This window comes from Physeter macrocephalus, chromosome 20 (assembly GCF_002837175.3).
Source record: "Physeter macrocephalus isolate SW-GA chromosome 20, ASM283717v5, whole genome shotgun sequence".
Taxonomy (NCBI): Eukaryota; Metazoa; Chordata; class Mammalia; order Artiodactyla; family Physeteridae; genus Physeter; species Physeter macrocephalus.
Window position 1 is genome coordinate 91,072,395 of NC_041233.1, and position 13,269 is coordinate 91,085,663.

Consider the following 13,269-nt stretch of genomic DNA (forward strand, 5'->3'; position numbering starts at 1 on the left):
TGGCCGCTGGGCCTGCGCGTCCGGAGCCTGTGCTCCGCAACGGGAGGGGCCGCAGCAGGGGGAGGCCCGCGTACCACAAAAAAAAAAAAAAGATATCCAATAACAGAGTGCAATTAAAATAGAATAAGAACTTGTACAGTTTTTTTAAATGTGACAGAAAAATGACCAAAAGATTTGAACAAGCACTTCGCAAAAGAGGATATTGAAATGGTTTATAAATGTACAAAAATGTGCTTACCCTCAGTAGCTACTGGGGAAATGCAAATGAAAAAACAAAGTGAGATATTACTTTACCTCATCAGAATAACAAAATGAGAAAGAATGCCAATACCAAGTATTGGAGAAGATGGGGAGAAATAGAAATTCACGCGCTGATGGGTGAGAGTGGAAACTGACATGCCCGTTTTGAAAACCTATTTGGCGATATCTATTCAGGCTGAGCCCTAGACATACCACAGGACTCAGCAATTCCACTCTTAAGCATATGCCAAACAGAAATGCAGGCAACATAATATTATGTAAGAGTGCCAAAAACTAGAAGCCCCCCAAATCGTCATCAACAGTAGAATGGATACGTTGGGGTATAATCACACTATGGAAATTATATAGTAATGCAAATAAATAAGTGAACTACTGTTACCTGCAAAAACATGGGTGAATTTCACAAGCAAAAAAGCCAGAGTACATACTATATGATTTCATTTACATGAAGTTCAAAAACAGACAACACTATGCCATATGATCCAGCAGTCCCACTCCTAGGCATATATCCGGACAAAACTATAATTCAAAAAGATACATGCACCCCTATGTTCACAGCAGCACTATTCACAATAGCCAAGACATGGAAACAACCTAAATGTCCATTGACGATGAATGGAAAAAGAACATTTGGTATACACACACACACACACACACACACACACGCACAACGGAATACTACACAGCAAAAACAAATGAAATGATGCCATTTGCAGCAACATGGATAGACTTAGAGATTATCATACTAAGTGAAGTAAGTCATAAAGAGAAAGGCAAATACCATATGATACCATTTATATGTGTAGTTTAAAATATGACACAAATGAACCTATCTACAAAACAGAAACAGACTCACAGACATAGAGAACAGACTTGTGGTTGCCAAGGGGGAAGAGGGGGTGGGGGAGGGATGGAGTGGGAGTTTGGGATTAGCAGATGCAAACTCTTATGTATAGAATGGATAAACAACAAGGTCCTTCTGTATAGCACAGAGGACTATATTCAATATCCTGTGATGAACCATAATGGAAAAGAATATGAAAAAGAATATATAACTGCATCACTTTTGCTGTTACAGCAGAAATTAACACAACACTGTAAATCAACTATACTTCAATTTAAAAAAAAAAAAAAACAGGCAACACTAGTCTATGGTGTTCGGAGATAGGATTGTGGTCATTTTAAGGGAGGATGCTGGAGGGTGGCGGGGAGAGGCCAGAGAGGGGATTCTGGGATTCTGGAAACATTATAGTTCTTCATTGGGGTGGTGCTTACATGAGTGTGTTTACTTTGGTATAGTTTGTCAAGCTGTACTCTTAGATACAGGCAGTTTTCTGAATGTACTTTATACACGGATTTTTAAATATTCATGTCTTACAAAGGTCAGAACTATACAATATGATACATGTAACTATCCCCAGATATTGTTATATTCCATTACATGTGTGACTCTTGAGGGCCACCCAGGTTAATTGATTTCCTCAAAGTCACACAGGTAGTTAGTGGTGGGCCAAGTCAACCTAGGTTGTAAGACTCCAAGGTCAGTACTCTTTCTACTATATTCTGATGCTTCCATTTATATACCGAAGCTTCAACCATAACGCCCACTCCTGCCAGGACTGATCAAATAGGCCTCCACCTCACAGAAAGAAGAAACAATTGGTATTGAAGTCTTTTGTGGAGCCATGAACTAACCTTGATGTTATTTCAGCTCTCTAGTGGGCATTAGCCACACTCAATGCTCAATACTTCTGCCTTGCCTATAAAAGTCACTCCTGCAGAAACACCTCATCATGGAGCCACCAGACCAAGGGGGCCCTCCTTCCACCGGCCTCCCCAGACAGCTGCTGTGCTCTGACCTCATGTCTGATGTTGCAGCTTTGGCAAAGACACCCCAGTGCTCTTCCTGGTACCATTGTGGCTTTAAGGATCTGTTTGGTTCAACTTCAAACAAAAAAAAAGAAAAAAGGAGAGAAAATGTAAAATGGGACTAAATTAAGATAGGACAGAGAGTCAACTCCCTGAATTGCCCCTGGACCTGGGGCACCCCTTGGGATTGTGGTGTCTCATGGGAAGAAAAGAGAGCTCTGTCCCAGGAAGAGTTTAACATCACAGAATTCATCACAGTTGAAAGAGGCTTTGAAGACTTTGAAAATTCTGACAGCAGAAAATGATACAGACAACACTTGGAGAGTATTTTACAGATTCCAAAGCTTTTTCACATTTCTCTGTTGATTCTCCAGGCAATCATTACAGATAAGATAGTATCATTATCCCCATTGTAGAGACAAGGAAATCAAAACTCAGGCTATCTGCAGAGTAACTAAGTGGTGGTCTCCCATGATTGGTCTCAGGTTGATTGAGTCCAAATTCCGAGTTCTTTCTACCCCCCATACTATAAACCACACCCCACTCCAAGGGGACACCTGAAATTTGTCCTGACTACTTCTCAAGAAGTCCTGGAACCAGAAACCAACATGGTTCCAAGAAACTCAACTGAAGGATGTGTTAGCCCAAGACCCCGGCTGAATATGATCTTAGATGTTTTCTCATTTTCTATGTCAGCATCAAGAGGCAAATCTGAATTCAAAAGAAAAAGTTTTAAACAAGAAACTATTCACAGTCTGGATATATTCTCGAATTCCCTAGTTTTCTAGAATTCTTTAATTTTAAGATGACAGGGAAGAAAACACCACGAATAATTCTATAGCTATCTCAACTGACTACATGGGAAAAGCATGACACACAATTATTATCTTATTTCACTGCTCAAATGAATCATCTGCACTGTATGACTGCCTGTTCTCTATAACAATAAGGTATCAAGCCATCTACATTATAATCATCTACTGCTAATCTACAGATCTGATTATGTGAAGCACTCAGAAGTTCTGCATACCAAGTTGAAACTAGTTTAGAATAAAGTCCAAGTTCTCCAGTAATGAATATACTTTTTTCATCTCTGCAAAAAAAAGACCCTGGCTGGTTCCAGGCTGAACGTCTATGGATTTTCATAGAGACACTGTGTGCCCATAACGCACCACATCTGTACAGAGTACCCCTCAGCCAGCATCCTAAGTCTGCAAGGTTGAACCACTTCAGAAGGTTTATCCAGCTTGGTTGCCGCCCGGGTCTGCATTAAGACATTACAAAGTTAACAGAGAGCGAGTGGAATCAGCATAAAGGGTGCACCCCTAACATCTTGGGTTATTTCTCTCCAGAGATGAAAGGCCATGCTCATCGTGACAATTTCTGCAGTCAAAGAAGGACCCACTTGCCCCTGGGTTGGCTCCCACGAAGCCACGGAGCTCATCAGCTGGACAGCGCGTCCCAGGAGATGGACGGTGAGCCACACACAGGTCCAAAAAAGCAACGAGAAGGTCCCGCAAATCCCCTGTATCTCCCCAGAGCACCTCAGAGCCCGGCCACTGGCTTCCCAGCGAGGGGCCCACTGGCAAGAGCCTCAGACTAGAAGATTCTCTGCCCAGATTTCTCCCAGCAGCAAAAGCAAAACCACCAGGAGCCCATCAGGAGGCCCCTCACCTCCCAGCATCACCCGCCCTCCCGAGGCAGGAGCCATAGGACAAGGGAGGTCACCCAAGATTTATAACATCCGGTGCATGCACCAATTTAAAAACCATTTGCTTTTGAACAGTGAGCTTTCCTGTTCATAGTCTAGCCCTAAACAACATAAGGATGAAGGAGATTGCTGTTTACACAAATGAGGAAGCAGGACTCAGAAAGGGCATCTCCCTTGTGTTAGAAATCTGGCTGCTCTGAAGAACTTCCTGTTCTCAGAATCACCTCTCTTTGCACACGTGCTCTGATCGCCCCATAACAAACCCTCTTCGCTGGGCCAGTTGGAGGTGAGCGAGGGTTTAAATATTGCTGCTGCAGGGCTGCCACCACTACTTTAAAAAGCGCGCCCAAGGAGCCACCGGGGCGGGGCACAGCCGGCTGGCTGGATGCAGTTGCAGGCCAGGAGCCGAACACCCACGTAGGCACTCACTGCCTTCTCCTCCTCTCAAGTTGCCTGAAGTTCTGCTGACTGTTCCCCGCAGGCCCCAGCTCTTCCTGAAAGTAGCACGAGCGCACGCAGCGGCCACAGGCTTGGCACGAGGGGTGCCGCTGAACCTGTGGGCCCGTTCCCGTGGCCGGGAGGACTGGGCCAGGCGGGCTTTCAAAGGAGCCAACCCAGAGAGCTCAGCTTCCACCCCTCTGAAATACCTCCCTGTAGCAAGATGACTATGGCCTGGTCATTTCCCCGCCTGCTGCCGCCCCTGCCATCAGAGGGAAGAAGAATCTGGGCCTGGAAGAGGGGTTGCCGTGGGCTGGAGCCCAGCCCTGGAGGGCAGGCAACCAGACATCCGTCAAGAGTGAGTATTGACGTCTATTGACTGTCTGTGGACGGAGGCTGCATCAGGAGCTTCGGGAGTTACGGAGGATCAGCCTCAGAGGAAGGCCTAGAAATACCACCTGACCCGTGCGGAACACGCCCCGAGCCCTAGCCCTGTGCAGAGGCCTGGCCTACACCATACCAGACACAACGCAGTTCCCTCAGCTGAGAGAAGCATGTATCATAATCAAGCGTCCCTTGGTCCGGGGGTTCCTAACAGTACACGCTCTCCCATGGGCTATTTGGAAATTCGGGCAATGGGGTTTGGGTTGTCATAGTACGTGCGGTATGCTGGTGGTCCTTAGAAGGTAAGAACCGGAGACGCTAATCCTCCAGCAACCCAGGGGATATTTCTGCGCTAAGAGTCACCCTGCTCGAAACACCAGCAGTGTCCTTGCTGAGAAAATTCAGCGCCTACCATCCCTCCCCTTAATTCTCAGCCTGATTTTGTCTTGTCTCCCTCGGATAAATTTCAGTCTCACGCGGTGCCCTGCAGCGTGGGGACTCGGGAGAATCTGTGCAAGGATGCTTCCTCAGGCAGGGTGCCGGCTGGCACGGGAAGCTGGGTGGGATAGTGTCACAGGCACGGACTCGGGGGAGCTTTCCAGGGTGAAATCCTGCCTGTGTGACAGTGGTCAGGTCCCCATCTCTACAGGTGGTCATTGTCTCCTCCTTCCTAGAGTGGTTATGAGGATTTACTGCCATCATGTATTTACAGGGCTGTGTTCCCTACGTGTAGCACTTTCTGCTGTTTAGGAACTGTTAGCCCAGGAATCTGGATTTCAGTTGTTCAGGAGCCGACATAGTAGGACAGAGTAGAACGAAGACCGATTGGGACGTAGAAATGGAGCTTCAAACCCCAGATCTACTTTTTTATTCATGAGGTCGGAAGCCAATCAGCTGACCTCTCAAAGCCCCATCCTTTCACACCTGAAAACATTCATGTACCAGTAAATCTTCACAGGCCTATTGTGAGGATTAACGGATATTAGGAAGTGAAAATGATTTGATCGCTCTAAAGAGAGGCTGAAATATAATGTGTTCCATTCACATATAAGCATCTAAAACTAGAATATCCACCCATGTATTGATATTTTCTCCTTCACTTTAGATGATATCATTTCCTCTGTGACTAAAAGTAATCAACGTGATGACATATAGAAAGATGTTCAGCCTCGCTAATAATAAAAGATGCATATTAAAATATCAAGAGACCATTTTTCAGAGAGCACATTGGCAAAGATTCAAAAGGCAGACGACACTCGGTATTGGCAAGGGAAACAGGCTTATTATATATAAACATCGTGGGTGGAAATATAATTGTTACAATATTTCTAGAAGACAATATGGCAAGAACTACCAAAAATTATATATATGCATACATACTTATATATAAAGGAAATAATTAGTACTTACCCCCAAAAAACTGTACAAAAATGTTTACTGCCACATTCCTTACAAAGGATAAAAATTGGAAATAGCCTAAATGTTTTTTCACTGGAGATTGGTTAAATAAATGATGCCACACCCATATACTGAAATATAAGCAGTCATGACAAAACATAAAATAGAGCTAGATGGAGTCTTGTGGAAAGAAGTTTGTATTAAATTATTGAGTGGCAAATAGCAAATTGTTGGACACCCTGGTACAATCCCATTGTTGTGAGGAAAAAATATAAATATTTTATAGCTACATTTCAAAAGTTTGAAAGAAAATATGCTAGACTCAGGGGTTACCTCCAAGGAAGAGACTAAGGGTGAAGGAGAGAAAAAAAATTCAGTTTACATCTAGAGGTGCATTATATTCAGAAGTACGTTCCACCTGAATGCCAAGCGGTCAAATGCTTAAGTTCAGCCAACGAGGACGCCAAAACCAACACACACTTTTATGCTAAAGCTTTATTATTGCAAATTTTAAATATTTTTTTCTATTCTTTTCTTTTCTTTATTTCTTTGGCTGCGTCAGGTCTTAGTTGCGGCACACGGGATCTTCACTGTGGCACCCGGAGTTCTCTCTAGCTGTGGTGTACGGGTTTTCTCTCTCTGGTTGGGGCGCGCGAGTTCCAGGGCACGTGGGCTCTGTAGTTTGCGGCATGTTAGCTATCAGCTAGCATATTCTCTCCTGTCATTCATATTATGTATCCGCTATTCCCCCTATTTATTTATCTATTTGAAAGTTCGTAATTTTTGTGCATAAAAGTAACACACATAGTTAGTGCAGCACTTCACTCCTGCAATAATAAATGCACATTTTTACTTCCACTGATTGATAAGATTCTGATATACAAAGCACAAAAGAGATTCCCACTCCAAGTTACATCTAGAGGGCTTGCCTTTATTTCAAAATCAATGTTTAACTATTAATAAATCTGAATGCCACACCTTGTTCATATCCCTGCTGTCATTATGATTACATATGATGCAGTCACACAACCATTGATCACACACAGGTTCAGCGAGGCCAGAAATGATGTTGAAGTCGGTCTCAACTGTCTGTCCCTCCAAAGGCAAAGCCCAAAACTGAGGCCAAATATCAGATCTGGCCAGAATACTAAAGCCAAAGTGGCCTCTGGTCCGTCTTGAACTTATTCTTGTCTACGTTGTTTGATTTCCTTTTTTTTTTTTTTACAAGAAGCATCTATTTCTTTCATGATTGAACGGATATTTCTATTAAAATCACACACACAAAAACTAGCACCCCATCCTCGAAAAAAAAAAAAAAAAACCAGATGGGTGAGAACTTTGGATTGAAACTCTAAGCAGTTCTCAACCTTAGTGAATAGTGGGTGTTATTTGGTTATTATTTGATGCTGGATTCTATGGTCTGAGAGCTTGCAGTCCACTCAGGGATCAGCGTGACCTCTGGCACCGCCCACTCAGGAGTCCCTGATGGAGTCACCTGTTTACCCAGCATCAGACTGCCCTCCCTCTACACCATGCTTTGAAGCATTTGCAGAGGCAGCATCTCGAACACAGATCTGACTACCTCAAGCGCCCGTGCAAAGCTTGCTAGGACTTCTTTCACTGACAGGATAAAGCCTAATCCCTGGGGCAACACTTAGCATCTTCCAAAGGATGTCCCCACCCTACCTCTTCACTGCATCCTTCCCCTGCAAACCATGCTCCTGGCACCCTGGGCTCTGCTCCTCTGTTCCCTTCACCTCAAGTTCTCCTCCTGACGAACTTGTACCCGCCCTTCAAGATCCAGTGCCAACATCGTCTCCTCAGTGAAATTCTCTTCCTCCGCATCCCAGCAGAATTCATCTGTCCGTGCTGCCTGCTTAGACAGAGAGGCCCCCTTCCCAGTCTGCAACTTCCTGGACACAGTTACCACATCATTGTCACCGTTCATCCCAAGCCCCCTGCACGTAGCAAATCCGTCCTTCCAGCAAACAGAAGGACCTTAGCAAACGGTGAAAGAAAGAATGAATAGATGAGTATAGACCACTGGTCCCAATTTTTTGTGTGAATTTTACGCCCATCCCTTGATATTCATGGAAATGTTCTGAACAGATTGCAAAGCCAGAGCTGGGAATCACTGGACCGTTGGTTTTCAAGCCCCATTCTCCGGAGACCCCAAGTTCAAGGCAGCGACTGAGGGCAGCTGTGAGGTCCCAGGAGAAGCAGGGGGCTCCCAACTCAGTTATTTGGTACAGCACAGACCCTCACTGGGCCTTATGTGCAGGATCCCAGGGAGAGTGTGTATGTCGTATTCCTTTACATATTCTTTTCCAGTATAGTTTATTACAAGACACTAAATATAGCCCCCTGTGCTATACAGTAGGACCTTGTTGTTCATCTATTTTAGAAATAGTAGTTTGTATCTGCTAATCCCAAACTCCCAATTTATCCCTCCCCCTCCTTTCCTATTTGGTAACCATAAGGTTGTTTTCTATGTCTGTGATTCTGTTTCTGTTTTGTAAATAAGTTCATTCATATTATTTTTTAGATTCCACATGTGAGTGATATCTTATGACATTTGTCTTTCTGTCTGACTTACTTTACTTAGTATGATAACGTCTAGGTCCATCCATGTTGCTGCATATGGCATTATTTCATTCTTTTTTATGGCTGAGTAATACTCCATTGTAAATATGTACCACATCTTCTTTACCCATTTATCTGTCAATGGACATTCAGGTTGCTTCCATGTCTTGGCTATTGTAAATAGTGCTGCTATGAACATTGTATGCATGTACCTTTTTGAACTAGAATTTTTGTATTTTCCAGATATATGACCAGGGGTGGGATTGCAGAATCATATGGTAGCTCTATTTTTAGTTTTTTGAGGCACTTCCATAGTGGCTACACCAATTTAAATTCCCTCTAACAGTGTAGGAGGGTTCCCTTTTCTCCACACCCTCTCCGGGATTTATTGTTTGTAGACTTTTTTTTTTTTTTTTGCAGTACGCGGGCCTCTCACTGTTGTGGCCTCTCCCGGAAGCCCGGTAGACTTTTTGATGATGGCCATTCTGACCAATGTGCAGTGGTACCTCACTGTGGTTTTGATTTGTATTTCTCTAATAATTAGCGATATTGAGCATCTTTTCACGTGCCTGTTGGCCATCTGTAGGTCTTCTTTGGAGGAATGTCTGTTTAGGTCTTCTACCCATTTTTTTGATTGGGTTATTTGTTTTTGTTGTTATTGAGTTGTATGAGCTGTTTGTATCTTTAGGAAATTAAGCCCTTGTCAGTCCAGTTTTGCCTGCTTTTAAACTTCATACAAGTTGAATCCTAGAATATGTGTCCTTTTGTGTCTGTCTCATTTAACCTCATATCTGAAGTTTCACCCATGTTACTGTGTGTTTTCTTTAGTTGTTAAGACAGCCAAATAAAATACTAGGGAAGGGCTTCCCTGGTGGTGCAGTGGTTGAGAGTCCGCCTGCCGAGGCAGGGGACGCGAGTTCGTGCCCCGTTCCGGGAGGATCCCACATGCCGCGGAGCGGCTGGGCCCGTGAGCCATGGCCGCTGAGCCTGCGCGTCCGGAGCCTGTGCTCCGCAACGGGAAAAGCCACAGCAGTGAGAGGCCCGCGTACCGCAAAAAAAAAAAAAAAAAAAAAAAAATACTAGGGAAGAAAAGAATTTAGAAACATGTGTAGTATTATTAGCTGAGTCTCGGGCAGTCTGTAGACTGTAAGCTCCTTGAGAGTAAAAATGATGTCTTATTCATTTTTTCCTATTTTCATCCCTTAAAATTATGCCTAGCTCATAATCAGGGCTCGACAATTTTTTGGTTGAATTGAAAATTATTATTATTGCATAGACCATCTGGCCTTTTATATCCCGTGTTTTGGGGTTTTTTTTAATCCACAGCCTAATTGCCCCTCCAGCCCCATCTCCCCAACACAAGCCTGCCTGGATGGACTCGTCTGCCCTTTGTCTTTCCTCTCACCAGGCTGTGCACAGGCTCTGTCCCCGGTTTTGGCTCCGTTACTTCCCTCTCCAGACGCTAGAATGACTCACGGGGGCGGAAAGAAAGGAGCAGGGAAGGAGTATGGCTGAGCGTCTCAAAGATCTGGACAGAAAACTGTCAGTAGAGGATCGTGGCCGGGCCAGGAGAAGAGCTGGAAGCAGCCTAGATGCAGTGGTCAGACAGGAGACAGAGGCAGGCCCGGTGAGGGCTCCCCACCCGGCCTGGGCTCCAGACACCAGCTCCGTGGAGCTCCCTGGTGTGGGTCTTTCCTCCTGGGAGTGCACCGCGGCCAAGTTCAGAGCTCACCCCAGCTGTCAGGACACACTGTCACTCCAGCTGTTACTGAGCAATGGATTCCTGTTGTCAAGATATGGATTTGGTTTTAATAACAGTTAGTGCAAACACTGTAAATTTACTGCTGCGAGAGAGAGTTTTTGAAAACGTCCACTCTGGCTATAATTTTTCAGCCGTGCCAGCTGTTTGCGCTCAGCTCATACCTGACGTGGTGCTTTGAAATAGCAATCACTGTATTTATAAGAAGGCGAGGACTCATAAATATGTCACAAGTGGAATATACAACGCCATATTTCACCATTTTCTATTTCAAAACCGTGAGTTATGACTGCAGAAATGCGCGCCCATTAAAGGTGATATGATGTATTTTCTGCCCTGTTCAGGAGTCCATCCATCATCGAGACAATAAAGAAAACCGCACTTACTTTTTTCATGTCGTCTGTAATTTATGATCCCCAAAAAGCTGTAACCTTTTGGCAGGCTTTGCAGAAACCACTGCACTGTTAGCAACTAAATAACCTTTTATAAGGTTTCAAATGTGTTGCTACAGTCTCAATGCACTTACTGTATTGATCCAGAAGATCTTGGGGGAGAAAAAAAGGAGTGGGAGGAATGGAGGAAGATGATCTATAAGCAGATCGATAACGGCATATAGATTGTTGAAAGATGCTTCTAATGATTTTTGCGAGCCATCATCTTCTTTCAGCACGCCGTGCCCCATCTCTTAGGCTTCGGTCTTGGCTGGAATTGATTGACCTTGCTTTTTTGCTCCCTCCCTCCCTCCTATTGAGCAGCCAGACGGGAAAGAAGCAGAACGAATTGGCCACCACAGGCTCTTTGCAGAAAAGCTCTGAGAATCACAGGGCTGGAAGGTGCCGTCAAGACTATCTCAGTGCCCAGATGAGGAAACCGAGGCCAGCCCAGCAGCTGTGACTTGGCCAAGGTCAAGTGGAGATTTAGGAGCAGAGCTCTGATGCAGATTCCTGGTTTTCAGCCCATGCTTTCCCCAACTCTTCCACTCTGCTGTCTCATGTTTGCCCTGGAGGAAGAGGGTGTGCCCGGAGCAGGTGAAGGCATTTCTGCTGAGCTCTGAGGACCCAATAAATCTGTCTGGCAGTGAGGTGTAGTGGGAAGATGATGAGCTTGGAAATCAGACAGAACCGGACTGAAACCGGACCCACCTCTCACTCCCGTTGGCAATAACCAGCCTATCTGGGTCTCTGCTACTCCACCTCACCTACAACATAGCATCATCCACCTTGTAAGGTGGTGGGAAAGATTAGATCTGGTGTCCGGGTGACACCAAGCTCAAAGCCTGTCAGTGACAAGGGAACAGTAAAAGAGAATGATTCTCTGCCCTGCCCCATTCAGCCTCCTCCCATCTCTAGCATTTTCTGCATTCTCCTCCCTCTCCCTTTGCCCCACCTTATCCTCCAGGACGGTGGCAATGGAAACCCTCCAGAAAGAGCCAGCTATGGGAGAAAGTTGGGTGAGCTTTTCGACCACAAAATCTTTGATGCAGAGGCGTTACCTTAATTATCAACAATGAACGCAGTGGGGGGCGGGGGAGCGGGCGGTGAATACAATTAATTTCCTCTCCTAAACACAAGTGGAGCCAGGCTCCTGGAGCTCAGAGACCAAGCCTGGTCAGTTCCCTCTAGAGGGGCCCACAGGAGGCCATGGGTAATGGAGCTTTTAATACTATATTCTTGGTTGGGAACATTTGCAGGGAAAAAAACCTCCTTGTGAAGCAGCCAGGCTGTGGTGCAGTGACTGTGTCTCAGGGGACCCTCTCACCAGACAGCCCTGCGTTCTCAGAAGCAGTGCTTTCAGCCCCAGGAACATGCTGCTTGGGAGCAGAAGTGGACAAATGGCCTGCAGGACAAATCCGGCCACAGCCTGTGTCTGTATATAAATTCCATTAGAACACAGCCACGCCCGTGGAATTGTGTATTGTCAAAGGCTGCTTTCAGCTACAACTGCAGACGGGAGTGCAGTGTCCAAGGGGGACTGCTTCCAGGACCCCCTCAGATACTAAAATCCACAGATGCTCGAGTCCTTTATATTAAATGGTGTAGAATTTGCACAGAACCTACACACATCCTCCCGTATACTTTAAATCATCTCTAGATTATTTATAATACCTGGTACGATGTAAATGCTACATAAATAGCTGCCTGTGTGTGACAAATTCAAGTTTTGCTTTTTAGAGCTTTCTGGAATCTTTTTTCCAAATATTTTCCATCTCTGAGGATGCGGAACCCAATGGATAAGGAGGCCCAATTGTAGTTTCAACAGAAACCAGAAGACACGCCAGGTCTAAGACAGTTACCAGCTAGCTCTTTCCCCAAAAAAAGTTGCAAAGCCCTGCACTGAAGTCCACCCAGCTATGCCACAAGCCAGAGGGCCTTCCCAGCAGCAGGTGATGGATAAATATATGTGCAGTGATTTATAGTTTACAAAGTACTTTCACGAATGTGATCTTGAGAAAATCTCCCAGCAATCCCCTGAGTTGGAGATTCTGATTATTCTTGGGTTATGGAGACACATACTGAGACCCAGGAGCCAGAGAACTTACCCAAGTACCCACAGATAGTCAGGGGCGGAGCTGAGCCCTGAACCCAGGCGGGGTGACCTGAGATGCCCGGCCTCCCCACTACCCAACCCAAAACAGGAAATCGGATCCCCTTCCCACGCCCCTGTGTGCCACTGCCAACCAGCTGGTGACCTGGGAAAGTCACTTGGCCCCTCTGGACCTTAGTTTCCTTACATCCAAATGAAGAGTCACTTCACAGACTTGGAGAACAAACTTATGGTTACCAGGGGGAAGCATGCGGGGAAGGGATAGTTAGGGAGTTTGGGACTGACATGTACACACTGTCATATTTAAAATGGACCAACAAGG